The sequence below is a fragment of the Mustela putorius genome, unplaced genomic scaffold (genome assembly GCF_011764305.1).
Source record: "Mustela putorius furo isolate JIRA1106 unplaced genomic scaffold, ASM1176430v1.1 tig00003870_pilon_pilon_pilon, whole genome shotgun sequence".
Taxonomy (NCBI): Eukaryota; Metazoa; Chordata; class Mammalia; order Carnivora; family Mustelidae; genus Mustela; species Mustela putorius.
Genome location: NW_025422022.1, coordinates 5,977,436 through 5,994,490, shown reverse-complemented (window position 1 = coordinate 5,994,490; position 17,055 = coordinate 5,977,436). Strand labels below are relative to the sequence as shown.

Genomic DNA, 17,055 nt, shown 5'->3' with positions numbered 1-17,055 from the left:
TTTGTTAATGTGAATAGAAAGCATCAGCCAAGATCTTTTTTAATTTGCCCAATATGATGAAAACTGAAACTTTAATTGAAGTATATTAACTGAAAAAAATTCACCTTTAAAGCTATTTATTTGCCCTTAAAATGCTAATGCTCTAATATTTTGTTGACTGCAGGTAAATATCAACCAACATACTTTTTTAAAGTATAAATATATCCCAAGTTTGGCAACTGAATGCCTTTTTAAATTTTTTTTCTGTTTTGTTTTACAGCTAAAAAGCATGTTTTCTTGATGCTTTTTTTTCTCTGGTTAAACATGAAAACAATGCTCATTTCTTGACTTTTCTCACTGTCGACTCTCATGGTCGTCCTGGTGGAGGGTCAGAACCACACACAGTGTACAAACCCACAAATTCTAGCCACTGCATCCATCATTCATGGATGTATAGTGTCTACTCTGACTTACCTGCATTTACACGAAAGTCTTTGTCTTGTAACTCAGGGAGGCAAGTAGGGGTAGAGCCATTGTCCATCCAACAACCCCCCACCCAAGTGCAGCCTTTCCTTCATTTCATCATTAGAATCAATGTCACTGCCTTGGCATACATCATAGAGATCATTTTGGAAATTTGAAAACCCCAAATTTAGTGTCTTGGGTAGCAGAGAAAACTGTTCATCATGTACATATCAACAAAAACAGGTTGATCTTCAGCCAGCTGCCAAAAGTAGGCATCTTGGCACTTCTGTAGTAGTGTCCTCCACCTGCTGGTGAAAAATGCACTACTTACAGTTACCAAACCAAATGTGCTGTAGCTTGACCTTCTAAGCAAATTTTATAGGTATAATTTGTTCTGTTAAAACGTTGCCACACTAAAGTACATCAGGACCCTGAAGAAAGTTGGCAATTGTGTCCTAGATAATCTGAGACACAGCCTGGAGCTTCCCCTGACCTTTTCCATTAGTCTATTTTTCTTCCACCGGAAATGACCTTGCATTTTACTTATTTATGTAACCTAGACCCACTCTCAGACACCTGAATACACATGGGTGGAGGAAAAGCGGGAGTCTCTCCTTGAGCAATAGATAGCATCCTTAGGGGCCTCTTTCTCCCACCATAAGATGTGTTGAACTCATGTTCCCTCTTGGAATAAGCATAGCAATTAATAATGTGGGCCTGATTATCTTGTCTAATGACAAAAGTCAGATTTGCCACCATCATCACATGACATGTTTTAGGGACCAACACATATCTATTGTAGATCATAAATAATCAAGTATAAAAGTTCTGTGGCTTAGACATTTCTGCAAAGAAGACATACAGATGGCCAACAGAAACATGAAAAAGTGCTCCACATCACTCGGCATCAGGGAAATACAAATCAAAACCACAATGAGATATCACCTCACACCAGTCAGAACGGCTAAAATGAACAAGTCAGGAAATGACAGATGCTGGTGAGGATGCAGAGAAAGGGAAACCCTCCTACACTGTTGGTGGGTATGCAAGCTGGTGCAACCACTCTGGAAAACAGCATGGAGGTTCCTCAAAATGTTGAAAATAGAGCTACCCTATGGCCCAGCAATTGCACTACTGGGTATTTACCCTAAAGATACAAACGGAGTGATCCAAAGGGGCACGTGCACCCAAATGTTTATAGCATCAATGTCTGCAATAGCCAAACTATGGAAAGAACTTTGATGTCCATCAACAGATGAATGGATCAAGAAGATGTGGTATATATACACAATGGAATACTATACAGCCATCAAAAGAAATGAAATCTTACCATTTGCGACGATGTGGATGGAACTAGAGGGTATTATGCTTAGCGAAATAAGTCAACCAGAAAAAGACAACTATCATATGATCTCCCTGATATGAGGAAGTGGAGATGCATTGGAGGGGGTTTGGTGGGTAGGAAAAAAATAAATGAAACAAGATGGGATAAAGAGGGAGACAATCCATAAGAGACTCTTAATCTCACAAAACAAACTGAGGGTTGCCGGGAGAAGTGGGGTAGGAAGAGGGTGGTAGGGTTATGGACATTGGGGAGGGTATGTGCTATGGTGAGTGCTGTGAAGTTTGTAAACCTGGAGATTCACAGACCTATACCCCTGGGGCTAATATTACATTATATGTTTATAAAAAAAATAAAAAATTATAAAAATTAAAAAAAAAAGTTCTGTGGCTTAATCAACAATGTAAAAGAAAAAATCATATCTCCTCTACCCATTACTTCTTTATCTTAAATTGCTCTCTTGTTTTCTTTTTTTATTTCTTCCCACAAAAAATACTGATTGAATTAAATCTATACATTAGAAAACAATAGTGTAGTGAATATTAATGGAATGGCTATAATATTCTAGGAGAGAAGAAGTTTTTGTCTACCAGGAATATTTTCTGTGGTGATTGAGGTGGTGATGGTTTCAATCTTTTTAGCAACTTGGAGAGAAACAAGAGAAAGGAAGGAGAGAGGAACCATGAGAGACTATGGACCCTGAAAAATAAACTGAGGGGTTTAGAGGGGAGAGGGGTCAGAAAATGGGTGAGCCCAGTGATGGGTATCAAGGAGGGCACAGATTTCATGGAGCACTGGGTGTTATGCGCAAACAATGAATCATGCAAGAATACATTAAAAACTAATGATGTACTGTATGGTGACTAACATAACATAATAATACAAAGAAGAAATGGCATTGTCGGGCTTTTTAAAAAAATAAAATAAATATTATCAATGTGAATATGGTAATGATCATAATTTGAAAAAGAGGTCTCTCAGTAGTTTTTATGAGATGTATGTCATATCAAATATATATATTTGTCCAGAGGGGTTCACTCCTTTGTATTTAACTTTTTAAAAATGCATGATTTTTACCTTTCACAGAGAAATATAATCAGGTAAATGAGAAAATGCCATAATAGGAAGCAAAAATTGCTACTGCCTATCTACCAGATGAAGGGAGTTTTATTCCATTTTTCATTGCCCACAGGGAGGAAGTTTCTTTGTAAAATCTAATCAGGCCAAAGTCGTGGGTGAAACTTCCTTATATACATTAGGGAAACGTTTAAAAAGCAGAGATTCAGAAGCAGAAGGGCTCAAAGGATTCAGTGCTTGCCACCTGCCCCTAAGAGCTTTCCTAGAAGAGGTTCATCCATGACCTCAGAAGGAAGGTTCTAGCAAGCACATGTGAGAGCAAAACATGTCAGGGTGTGCATATGTATGTGTGTGTGTGTATGTGTGTAAGTAAAGATGAAAAAGTACTCTCTACTCTACTGTAGTAAGTAAAAGAAAGCTTCAAAGAAATAAAGGGATGCTGGCGGACAGAAATATTTAACGGTTTGCGAGATGGGCGGAGTCTTGCTGCCTTATTCTTAATATTGTTTTAAAGAACTCTTCTCTCTTGTGATAACTGAACACCCTCCCTGTGTGCATATCACTTCTCTTTCCATGCGTAGAAGACCAGGCAAGCATCCCCCAGACCCGAGCTCTGTCCTGATGCAGGGGAACTACGGAAACACAACTTCAGCTGGGGGTTTCCTTTTGAATTGGTCACGGTCACGCTATTCAAATAGGAAGAAATCTGCTACCCATTAGACATTTTCCTCCTGCATTAATAGTCAGAAAAATTAATTATATTTTGCAGCCATTCTTATTATTGGTTTTTTTGTGGTTGTTGATTTGTGGGGTTTTTGGTTTTTGTCTGTCTGTTTGTTTGTTTGTTTGTTTGTTTTTTCCAGTTGGGAAATGTCCTCAAAGGGCCATGCCTGGATAACAGCATGTAGAGTCAATTAGGTTGTGAAAAAAGTAAAAGGAGAGAGCAGATCTGCAGTCCTGTCCTTGGAGGAAGCAGAAGGTGGCAACAGAAAAAGAGGACAGAGCTACAGAGGAAGTAGCTCGCAGCAGATGGGCCAAGTCAATATAGTGGAATTCCCAAAAACCAACCACGGGCTTTGAAACATTTTGAATGGATCACGATGCAATCCCCTTGTAATCTGTTTCTGCCCTTGAAGCTTATTTCTTCTGGAAAGAAAAGCTGAATCAAACTTCCTGTCTAAAAATCATGTGGGAGCTCCGGGAACATCTGAGAATTGAAACATTCCAACGGAAGTGACCCTCGGTTCCTACAGAATCAAGTAACCCTAGGAATGCAGGGACACCATTTTTAAAAGCATACTGGTGGTCTTTGGCGGTTTGACTAGTTCACTTCCAAAATACATATTTTGTTATTTGGCATTATCAGAGCTTGCATAAATTATAAAATTTTAGGGTTGGAGGCAGCCTTACATAGCATCTAATCAAATATCTTTAACTTCCAGATTAGGAAAGTAGGTCTAAGGAGATTAAGTGACTTGATTCAAGGTGACAGTTAACTAGCGACAGAGTGGGGATTGGGCCACAGTCAGTTTTTCTTTATTAAACACTAGTAACAAAAAATCAAACAAAACGTATTTTCTTCCAAAACTAATGCTATGTTTTCCAAATTTGACAGAAATATAATATGCTCTCTCTATATATATATGTTCTATATTCATTTGCTATATTTATATATTTATACATGTATTTCACATACTTCTAAAACAGTAAATAGCATGTTTACACAGGTGACTCAGTCTTGGTTATAGAATAAGACAGAAGGGTATTTTAGAGACAAGATTTTTCCTTGAATATATTGCAAAGTCTGAAGTAATACAGTGTTGCAGGATTCATTATCTGTCTCCTTTAAAATTCTATTTTAACACTATTGTAAGACATACAATAATCATCCTTTTATTTCAAATATGGGGGTGTGTTTTCTGCAAAGTATCAGATAATCAAGAGAGAGACATCATCTCATGATTAATTGAATTTATTACAGTGACATAAAAATTAATAGCAGAGAAAGAACTAAAAACAGATATATATTCATATATATCTATATATGAATATAGCACTTTATGGTTTTCAAAGTGTACTTCTCTTGTAACAACTGAATAATAGTTTTGGCACTTGGATTCTGGTCTCTTATCTCTTAGTGACTTTTTTTTAATTTTATTAATAGACATGTGAAGATGGTCAATAAGAAAACTGTTACTGTTTCATGTAACTTACAAACATACACAGTAGGCATTTCTTATCTTTGGTTGTTCAGTTATTCTTCCTTCCAATAATATATTTTTTTCCACCAGCTACAAAAACCATGACCCAGACCCAACCAATAAAGTCTAGCCCTTTGTCCACAGTGGTTTGGAGATAGGGACAGAATGAATTTGTTCCAGTACAACTGAACCCCAGAACTTTTGCTGGTTTCCTTTTTCTACTAGGCATTACTAAGCTTTCAGGATATGAGGGGAGAGTAGCCGTTTCATAAGGAGAGCGTGACACAAAAAACCGGAACCATATAGTGGTTTCTCCATACAGTGGAGAGAGAGCCACTGATGCTTTTAATATTGCCTTCATCTTTGGATCCAGCCATTACTGAATACAGACTGGCCTTGGCACTGTGGTTGTGTGTGCCGCCGACAAGCCCTCCCCCACCCCTACCGACACCTACACAGCTTTTACTTTGTTTTTATTCAATCAGCACGAGTTGCATTTTATTCCCTTACAGCTAAAAAAAACTTCTAACTAATATCAAACAGCAGACGCTTAAACTCGAGAGGGGCAGGAACCTTTAACTTTGTCCCTTGATCTAATTACACAGTTAAATAGAGGCAACAAACATTACAGGTTTAAATAATTGGGGCTTCACGTTCGGAACTCTTAAAATATTCTCAACCTAAATCCTACCTTTCCTCCCAGCTTTCTCAGGGTTCACTTTCTCGGATGGCATTCTCGCTCTTCAGAGTCCCAGAAAATCCTTAAATATATATACAAGTAACAAACACTGAGTAATATTTCTGACTCCTTTCCATTAGCAGGAGAGGACAGGCATATTCAAAGCATCTGAGAAGCTGGCAAAAAAAAAAAAAAAAAAAAACAACCTTGAAAGACTTAAGTATTTTACTCAAGTCAGAGGCCTTGGGAGCTTTCTCACAGTGCCAGTGTCCGGAAACGTGAGTATTTTGACCATCGTATTTGAGGATCCATTAATAAAATTATATTTGGACAGAGGTAACTCCTATACATCTAAGTTCATGATTTTAACAAGTCTATGTTTGAATATATTTCCTGTAAGAAAAATTGTCACTTTTTGAAAAGATTGATTTATTTATTTGAGAAAGAGTGACAGCACGCGCGTGAGGGGGAGGGGCAGAGGGAGAGAATCCTCAAGCACACTCCCAACTAAGCACGAGCCTGATGTGGGGCTGGATCCCACAACTCTGAGATCACGACCTGAGCTGAAATCAAGAGTGGGCTGCTTAACCAACTGAGCCACCCAGGCACACAAGAAAAATAGTTACTTTAATTCTAGTCCTGCATCATACTACATTTTGTCTACACCATCTCAAACGCCTCGTAACTGGAAATTTTTTAATATTCAGGACCTCTTTGTTTTCCTTATGTTTTCCTCATCCCCATTTGCAGAAATATGTTGGACAGTCATTGTTTTGGGATCTCATACCATATTGTCACAATAATATTATGTTTAGTAGTTTGAGTAGAGAATTTGGTACACCACATAGTAAACTTGACAGACATGACTCAGGTATTCTGCCATATTTTTTTGGTATTTTGCATGTTTCTGAGCACATAAGTTTGAGATAATTCTGAGGTTAATTCTATCAGAAGCCATTAAAAAACAAAAGGGATTTTATTTTTTTTAATTTATTTTTTAAAGATTTTATTTATTTATTTGGCAGAGACTGATCACAAGTAGGCAGAGAGGCAGGCAGAGAGAGGGGGGAGCAGGCTCCCCGCTGAGCAGAGAGCCCGAGGCAGGGCTTGATCCCAGGACTCTGGGATCATGACCTGAGCTGAAGGCAGAGGCTTTAACCCACTGAGCCACCCAGGCGCCCCAACAAAAGTGATTTTAAAAAGAAGAAGCTATCACTTTGGTTTAAATAATTTTAGCTAGCAATTATTGCTTATGAAAAGATATTACACTAATATACAAATATTAGTATAAATATACTATATATATACTTATATATATTTATATATAAATATATAAAATTATACTAAGTTTAATTATACTAAAATGTAACCATATTTTATATAGTTCTTTCTAGTTTAAGCCCCTACTATTTGTTATTAGTTCAGAGTTCTTTTTGGCTGTAAGGGAGACTGTTCCAAGAGGAATTATGAAAGATGTTTTGGTGGGTTCCAAAACGAATTCCAGGATCATTGTCCTTAGGAAGAATCCTGAAGAGGTGGTCTCACCCAGAGATGGAAACCCTAACAAATTTAGGGTGATGAGATCAGATGAGCCTCTCAGAGATTTCTGTGACCCAACATGGAGAGAAACAGCAGAATAAACCTCTGACCCTAAAGATGGCACAGCGTGAGAAGAAAGAGCACAAGACCAAATGAGATAAGGTAGACAGGAAAAGATATCTCAGCTGTGACACCCTCCCCCAATTAATGGCCAAGGACCAATTCCACTTATAGTCGTAGAGCTATTTAAGATCTCTAGAGTCAGATACAACTCCAGGGAAAACTGAGTGTAGAGAAACCCCAAACAAACTGCAATTAAATCTGTTGCCCTGTTGAAACTGGCTTTCAAAATGAAATCACATTCACTTGTAGAATAAAAAGAATATTATGTATCTCACACACCTGAGCCGTTGATCAGAATTAATACTCACCAGAAAAACCTAACTTCCCTAAGAAATCAAGAAATAATAGGACTACACCCAGTATGAAGAATTTCAACAAAGTATTTCTGGGGCAACAGAAGAAAAACCTTTTCAAAAGTTTTAAAGCCTTCTATTATTTTTTGTCCCTCCATACAAGGGTCATATGTGCACATTTTTATGCATGAACTTGATTTTGATTAATTCACTCAACAATTATTCACTGAGTACTTCTTATACAGGAGGTGCTGGGCACTGCAAGAAATACAGAAAAATATACAGCATATAGTCTCTTCCCTCAAGTGATTTATAATCTAATTGGGGACAAGGAGACAAATTAAACCATGCATGTAATATATCGGCATAGCTATATAAACCATAGAAAAGATAAAAGTATTATGAGTTAGAAAATTGAGGGAGGAAACAGTGGGCTTGGATTTTCAAAGAAAGATTCACAGAGAACTGTTTTTTGCAAACAGTGGATAAAGACATTGGTAAGAATGAAATCATATTAGGGAGTTATGACCAAGATTTAAACTGAGAAAGGTAAAGTAGGGTAGAGTCTGACGCAGTAGGGCAGGAAGGACAGGATAGTGAATAGAAAGTTTGTGTCAACTGAGAGGGACTTCTGGAAATATTCTAATTAAAATATTTTTTCTTTGACATCTGAAGGTTAATTCCCCTTAGAAATCTTTAATCAACGGAACTAGATCACTCCTTTTAAATCACTTTTTAGTAATGAATCCATAGCCTTGAAATATATCTTTTTAGTGCCCTTTGAGATAAGCTCTTTCTTCCTCACCATCACCCAATTCTGACAAAGCCAAATTCCTCCCCTTCACACACTCACACACAGACAATTCCTTACCCACTTAGATCTAGATCAAAGTCCAGGTAATACCATCCACCTTGCATACACACAGTAATTCTCACAACCACAACCCCTATGGCTCAACCTAGACACCCTCCCAAATCCCCCTCTCTGACTTACAGTGCCTCACTCTTGTCCCCTTTCAGAGTATACCGTTTCCTAGAGAACTCGTACAACAAAAAGAAATGACTCTGATTTTATTTGTATGAGCACGTTGCCTCTCTACAAATTCTACATCCTACGCAAAAGTCTGCTGATTTGGCCTGCCCTAGTCCCAAGTTGTCTAGTAATTAGAATTCTTCTCCACTGGAGACAATGCCATGCATTTTGAGGAGAGAAGAGGAGATTGGAAGAATTCCAGAACCTTTTCACTGTTGGCTCAACTGGTCCGATCGGTAAGCATAATGCTTGTATCTTTAGCTGGAGGTGATTATGTAAAGTCTGAGTCTGAGAAGAATATGATTTTTTTATTATTATTTTAAGGCCTTGCGGTATTTTTTTTTCTTTTAAAAGGTCAAGGAGTGAAACTTAGGGGGAAAAAACACCAGGGAGTGAACCTTGGGGTGGGGGGAACCCTGAAGCCTTATTCATAATGCCCAGAGGCAGGTTGGGCATAGAAAATGAGGAACTTGAAAGAGAATATGAAAATACTTTCATGCAAAGAAACCAAATCCAATCAATACATGTCTAACAGATCCCTACTATGTGCAAAACCAAAATATCATTTTAATAGAAGTACTTTTGAGAAACAGATATTGACAAGCAGAGACTCGGATTCCCCTTATGTTTGTTTGCTGACAGTTGACATTACCCCCCATTGATTCTGACCATATCCACAGACAGCCTCAGGTCCAATGTCCTGGACTGTCCCATCCCATCATGCCTGGGAATAGCACTGAGCGCTGTAATAGACTCTTTTACAGATAAGACAAGTAGTGCTCAATACCAGGTTAATGAAATTTTTGTGGTCATTGCCTCTGCCTACATCTTTTTATGAAAAAATGTGTGGGTTTTTAACAATCACACAGACCTCTATTCTTTAAGCAACCAGAGTAAAATTCTTAAATTGTTTCTGGTAAGTGCTTTATCTGTGCAATCCCTTCTAGTCTCTTCGCCATTTTTATAGATGTAATCAATTATTTCAGTCAAGCAAAGGATGCTGCCAACTTTCCAGACTCTCCAGCCCGATTTTAACTACCAGCTTGGGGTTTTATTCAATATGAGCATAAAAGTTATTATATTCTAATTGCTTGTGATTGTTACTACATTGAGATTTATTTTTGTTGGTTTTTTTTCAGGAGATTGTTAAAATGAGTTTAGTGACTTCATTCTGGTTTTCCTGATTGATTCTATTATTAGGACTGTGGAAGCCTCGGGCCCTTTGGCCTTGCTGAACATCTTGAACAATTTTTTAAGCAGTTTGGGTTTGGCAAAACCTATTTTGCCAAGAACATTACCCTTTAATTTTTAAAAACCATGTGCATTTTAAGGAAAATGTAACCCATATGTTCCTAATTCCTCTGTACTAAACACATCAAAATGTTTTGTAAGAAACACTTGATTTCCAAGAAGACTTATGAGCCTTCCTTAAAAGACCTTTTAAGTTATTTTCTTTTAAAACAGGAAGTCACTTCTGCCAAGAATAAAGTTATTTAGACACCAACTGTTTCAAGAAACTCATGAACTAATTGGACATATTTTACGTTACTCTGGAATATATTTGCTGAATAAAATGGTAGCCAAAAACAAAAATGGAGCAGTGAGAGAATCAAACCAAATTTTAAAAAATTCTTAGTAAATAAAATATTTTTTAAAAATTCTTATAATATGTGTATGTTTTCTGAATCTTCATACATTGAAATATTTGTTTATGGATTTACTATTTGACAAAAGCACCTGCTTCAAATGAATTTATTGGGGATCAGATTTGGATGTTGTTTTGTTTTTAGTTCTGGGGAAGATATTCTAGAATCTTATTTGAGTATCTATTTTCAACGTGTTACAAATTAACTTTTCCCATAGAATTTGGAAATTTTAGCTCATTTTATCTTCATTTTAATATTCCTAATTCCAACAGTAAGAATAGACTATTCACAAACCTGCCTGGTATACATTTTTCCATATGCATAATATTCATATAAATGTATGAGTATGTATTGTGGGGACTCGAGCAGCTTCTGCTTCCTTCATGAAGCTCTCAGAGTCCACTGGACTCCTACTCCTCAAACCAGCAAATTTTGGTGATGATCCTTCTAGTCTAGATTCAGAGGCCAATGTGTCAAGGACAAGTCCGTTACCCCCCGAGGGCAGCACGAAGACTCCCATGGACAGAATATACAACCTATCAGGCATGTTTCTGGCTGGGTTTCCTGCATATTCTGGTATTCTCTTGTTTCCACCCTAATTTCAAATATCAGATCAGAAGAGAAAAGTAGAAACTGTCCCCATACCTCAAGCCCGCAAAGATTTACCTTTTTGCTTTCTCCAGGTTAGAACTCCCTTCAGATGCATCCCATCTGGGATGATCACGAAGGCAAAGACAACGACTTCCACTGCTCCTGTTGCTCAAGGCTCTTGAAGCAGCCTTCTCGATCTCTGTCACCACAGCCCCTGGCTGGTATACCGTAACTCCCATCTGTGAGGCAACCCAACCCTAAGCACTCAGAGACAACCCAGTAGATATCACAACAAAGCAGTTAAAAGGCAAAATGTTCTGATTTGCAAGTAGCCGTATTGTTGGTGCTCAATGATATGAGACGGTGTATGTGTTAATTAGTTGATTGTAGTCATCACTTCACAATGAATAACTATATCAAACCATCACATTGTGTACTCTCTATCTACAGACATATAGATAGATAGAAAATAGAAATAGATATAGACAGATATATATATATATGTGTGTGTGTGTATATATATATATATATATATATATACAGATTTTATTTATCAATCATACCTTATAATGCTAGGGAAAATATGATAAATTATACCATCTGTCTCTGTTGTGAATATTATTTGTTGTATGTTAACATTACTGGGTGGGTTTTTTTTTTTTTTTCTATTTTAAAATGTACAAATCAGGAACACAAAAGAGAACTCATTTTCGCCTTCTCTGGCCATCATTCCTCATCTATAAATGGCCATAAGAAGACGGGATGATTCCTCAGGTTCTTTCCTGCACAAACTTTTTCGGAACCTATTTTTAACCCACGAGATCTCCAGCAATCCTGACAGTGAAGAAGTCATGGCGGGGCGGGGCCGGGGGGTGCGGCGGAGGTTCAGGGCACACGTGGTTTCTTGATGCCAATATTTCCTAGTTCAGTCCTGAGTTCCTTCTGCTTGCCAGACACTTTGCTGGGATTAGAGATACAAAGAAGAAAGCAGAAAGAAACAAATTCCGCCTTCGTGGGTTTCAGACGAGTTTAGGAAAATAAGCATCCAAACAGCTGTGACGATGTCTGATTCGAATTTTCACTGATAAGAAAAAAAAAGAGGCTGGAAACTCTGTATTTGACATGGAGCTAGAAAAGCAGAGGCTGATCAGTCTTGGGAGGCGCTGGCAAGGAAGGTGTGGTGTCGGGGAAGCTCTAAGAGAACTGATGAGAAGTGAAAAAAACAAACGGTTTTATCAGCTGCAAAACAATGGAATTATAAGGGGATTGATTTTTTTTCTTTTTTTTTAAGATTTTATTTATTTATTTGATAGACAGAGATCACAAGTAGGCAGAGAAGCAGGCAGGCAGAGAGAGAGGAGGAAGCAGGCTCCCTGCTGTGCAGAGAGCCTGATGCGGAACTCGATCCCAGGACCCTGAGATCATGACCCGAGCAGAAGGCAGAGGCTTTAACCCACTGAGCCACCCAGGGTCCCCAGGGGATTGAATTCTATTTGTTTTTAAGTCCTGCCACTCTAGTTTGGGTATGTATTTCTAGGTGATGCTTTTCTTCCAGGAGGACCAGCAAAAACTTTATTGTAATAAAACTCAAAATATACAGAATCACCATTTCTCCAGGCCTTCAAATTAACCTGACAATTTCTTCCATAACAGTAAGAGAGGGTCATGGTGAAGTTGGAAGGCCATGGAAACACCCCAAAATATACCCCATATGTGATGGCAAGAGTGCAGCAGAGTGAGGGCACTTGAAAAATAAGCCTCTTTCATCTTAAAAAACAAGAACAAGGCTAGTCACAATCAAAGTTTTTAAATTGTGAAGAGTAATGTTAGAAGGATATTCTGATTCCATTGTGCTCTTTAAGGATTAAGGCATTTCATGAAATAAATAATACAATGGATTGCCTGTTTTAAGTGTTTAACATAGGAACTAGCAGATCCAACCTAAAGCTCTCTGCATGGACCTCATCAACAGTTTAAGATTTAAATTCTAAACTACAAAAAGAGTATTTCCCTTGTGAGTAATCTAGTAACAGTGTGCTTCACTGTCCGGATTACTAGAAAGTTCTTATGTTGAGAATAAGTTCATAAAGAATAGGCTGACTCGGTCAGTTGAACATCCAACTCTTGTTTTTGGCTCAGGTCATGACCTGAGGGTCATGAGATCAGGCCCCACAATTGGGCTCAGGACTCAGGGCAGAGTCTGCTTGAGATTCTTTCCCTCTTCCTCGGCCCCTCCCACTAGGGGCTCTCTCTTTCTAAAATGATAAATCTTTAAAAGAATAGGTTCATAAAAAGTTTGTACAGGAACTAATCTTAGGAGTCATTCCACACCCTCTTCCATCTCTTTATAGACAAGGGGAATGAAGCCCAGAGAAGATGGAAATTACTTGTCTCCCTTGTGTTTCTGATTTACAGTATGATGATTTGATATAGCTATACCTTGCATATATTGTATATATTAGTCATATCATTAAAAGCAGATCTGCTCCTGTGATATGACCTAATAATCTTAATAAATTGGTCTTAATAAAGAGCTGATGCTTCAAAATTATATAGGATCCATCCGTATGTTACAATATTTTCAATTTTACATGCAGTTGGAAATTTTCTTTCATTTGCAGTTTTTGATTAGGGCATAAAGAGGGACGAGAGAACTCCCTAGAGTGAAGCAACTGGAATATAAAAGGTCATTCCTTACAATTTCTTCTTCATGCATATTGTCTTCTACAAAAAAGAGGAAGGAAGAATGAAGGAAGAAAGGAATGCAGGAAGGCAAAGAAAGAAAGCAGACCGCCCCCAAAAGAATAAAATCCAAATAACTTGAACTATAAATATATTTTAAAAATAGAATCCTCATCTAACCAGACGGAACTACAGTAATAGAAGATTTTGTTTGAAAAACAGAGAAGATAATGAGCATCACCACAGGATTCGAACCACCTAAATTCTATTTTTATCTTTCATATATCTGGGTCTTGACTATTTTCTTTCAAAATTTACTTTCATATAGGAGCACCTGGGTGGCTCATTGGGTTAAGTGTCCAACTCTTCTTGTTTGCAGGTCATATTCTCATAGGTTGTGGGATCCAGCCGCCCAGTCAGGTTCTGCGCTCAGTCGGAAATCTGTATGAAAGATTATCTCCCTCTGCCCCTCTTCCACTCACTCACTCTCTCTCTCTGAAAATAAATAAATAAATCTTTAAAAAATTACTTTCATATAATTTGCCTTGAAATTAGGTCTCTGGAAAAATTAAAGGTCAATATGCTGAGGAAGGTAATGAAGTAAAGATAGAAAGAACATAGTTTGGGTGAATGTGAAGCCAATGCAAATTTTTCTAGCTGATAAAATTCTTTAAAACTCAGAAACATTTTCCCTCCCTTTCCCTCTGATCCTCTGTCTTGAAACCAGAGAAGGAAACAAACCAGAAGAAATTCTTAATCTCAGCAAACAGACTGAGGATTGCTGGAGGGGAGGTGAGTGGGAGGGATGAGGTGGCTGGGTAATTGGACACTGGGCAGGGCATGTGCTATGGTCAGTACGGTGAATTGTATAAGATTGTTGAATCACACACCTGTATCCCTGAAACAAATAATACATTACATGCTAATAATAAAAAAAAAAAAAAACTCAGAAACATTTACCTATGAACTATGAAATGGGTTGCTCTATTTTTAAACCATCCATAAGGACTACTAACTTTCCATCACTAAGGAAGTATCCAGTGTAATCACAATTGAATAATTATGGTCAATTAACCATAAATCTAACATGTTTCATCAACCTGTTCTTCCTTTCTATGAAACTGTGAAAAATGGATACCCACCATTCATTCTAGTGAATTCTGTCTAATTTTGTGATGACATCAATAACACAAAGCAGGATTTATTGTGCTTATGGATTGTAAACAAAATTTGTGAAGAAATGAATTGTTTACTCATGTGAGGTGGATGAGCTTTTCCAGAAGGATTTAGTGCCCTCGAGGAGACCTTTAATTAAATGGAACTAGAAATTTGTGTTCATTTCACTGGTCTGAAGAGAGCAAAGACATCATCATTAAACAGTTACTTTAGGGCACTAGGATTTCCATATCGGGTATTACATAAACTTTGTACATACAACCAGTCCTCACAAGCAGTAATGGCAATGATGATATTTATTAGACCATTCTGCACTGTAATCCCATAATAACACTTAGAGGGGAGCAAAACCCTATTGTAGAAGTCAGGACACCTTATTTTGTGTAATCTTCCAACAGCAAGATACTTAAAGTCATTTCAGTCATCTATACAGAGGGAAGTTAAGCAAGATGAGCTCTAAAATCCCTTTCAATTCTAAAATAAAATTATTTATTCATTTTCTTCTTTCTCTGTGTTGTCTTCCAAGTTGTATTAGAAACATTTTTCTTTCAATAATGCCTCTTTTCCACCCTCCTCAAATATACACTGAGTTCCCAAGAATTAAAACAAGATTTTAAGCACACTATTCTCTTTCAAAACACATGGAGAAACCAAGACAATGCAAAAGCTGTTTTATGATTATGGCAGAATCACTAAACAAATCATTTCCATGCCTAAATAACAGGAGGTTAGGCCAGACATCTCATTTCCCACCTCCTCTTTTTCCATCCCCAAAATAGATGATTACTTGCTTATTTTGTAAAGTAAGTGTTAAAAAGTCTCTTGGACATTGGGAAAAAGCAACAACAACAACAAAGAACAGTGATGCAGGGCAAATTTTGATTAATCTTCTACTTTTTAATTTTTTTTTTTACTTTTTTTTACTTTTTTAAATTCTCATTAAATGTTCGTTTTAATGGGTCTCAAAATTCTGTGACAGGATTTTGGTCAAGTTGTTTCCATTAAATAGTACTGATTTTAAAAATTACCAACTTAATGGGATGCCTAGATGGCCCAGTCAGTTAAGCATCTGCCTTCAGCTCAGGTCATGACTCCAGAGTTCTGGGATCAAGTCCCACACCAGTCTCCTTAGTCAGCAGGAAGCTTCCTTCTCCTTCTGCCTCTGCCTGCCACTCCCCTGCTTATGCTCTCTCTCTCTTCTCTCTCTATCTGACAAATAAATAAATAAATAAAATCTTTTTAAAAATTAGTGACAAAACTGCCACACACACACACACACACACACAACAAATGGTCCACAAAATGTTCTCATTTTCTTCTGAAGGTTTTACAATGCATTGCTATCATTAACCAGTATTTTACTATTAAACTTATATGGTGAATTGACACAAATAGCTTTGAGACCGTTCTTCCACCACTGATTAAGACTAGTGTGATGGGTGTTGGGGATATTATTCACTTATGAACTTTCTGGGCAGACTTGGTGAGCTTGCTAGCTCCAGCTGCCTTCTTGTCCACCACTTTGACGGACATCCATAGAAACCGACAGATGGTTTCTATGTCATGAACAGCAAAATGGCCCGAGGAGGATAATCAGAGAAGCTCCCAACACACATAGGCTTTCTAGGAACTGTATCAATGATAGCAACATCACCAGATTTCAGGAACATGGGGCCATCTTCCAGCTTTTTTCCAGAACTGTGGTCAGTCTTCTCCTTCAGTTCAGCAAACGTGCAACAATGTGAGCTGTGTGATAATCCAATGCAAATGCATATCCAGCACTTATTTTGCTGGATGTTTCAGGATAATCACCTGAGTGGTAAAGCCAGCTGCTTCTGTAGGTGAGTCATTTTCACTGTGTTCAGCCACAGGGCCATGACGAACATCTTTGACAAATATGTTCTTGATATTGAAACCCACATTGTCCCCAGAAATAGCCTCACTCAAAGATTCATGCTGCATTTCAGCAGACTTTATATCAGTTATAATATTGACTAGAGCAATGGTGACCACCATGCCTGGTTTAAGAACATGAATCTCTGGGACACCTAAATGGCACAGTCCGTTGAGCATCTGGCCCTTGGCTTCAGCTCAGGTTGTGATTTTAGGGGTGTGAGATCAAGCTCCACATGGGACTCCATGCTCAACATAAAGTCTACTTAGAATTCTCTCCCTCTCTCCCTCTGCCCCTCTCCACCTCTGAAATAAATATATTATTCTTAAAAACAA

The 17,055-nt window shown here is 37.7% G+C and overlaps 1 long non-coding RNA gene and 1 pseudogene across 1 annotated transcript in view; one reads left to right on the top strand and one right to left on the bottom strand.

The window, feature by feature from the left end:
- The window catches only part of LOC101679854, a 35,317-nt gene extending 24,977 nt beyond the window's left edge, over positions 1–10,340 (top strand). The window contains exons 2-3 of the long non-coding RNA XR_001179620.2: positions 8,719–8,967; positions 9,871–10,340. This is a non-coding gene — a long non-coding RNA (uncharacterized LOC101679854). The remainder of the gene's footprint in view (positions 1–8,718; positions 8,968–9,870) is intronic.
- Positions 10,341–16,387: 6,047 nt separating this feature from the next.
- The window catches only part of LOC101675313, a 104,385-nt pseudogene continuing 103,717 nt past the window's right edge, over positions 16,388–17,055 (bottom strand).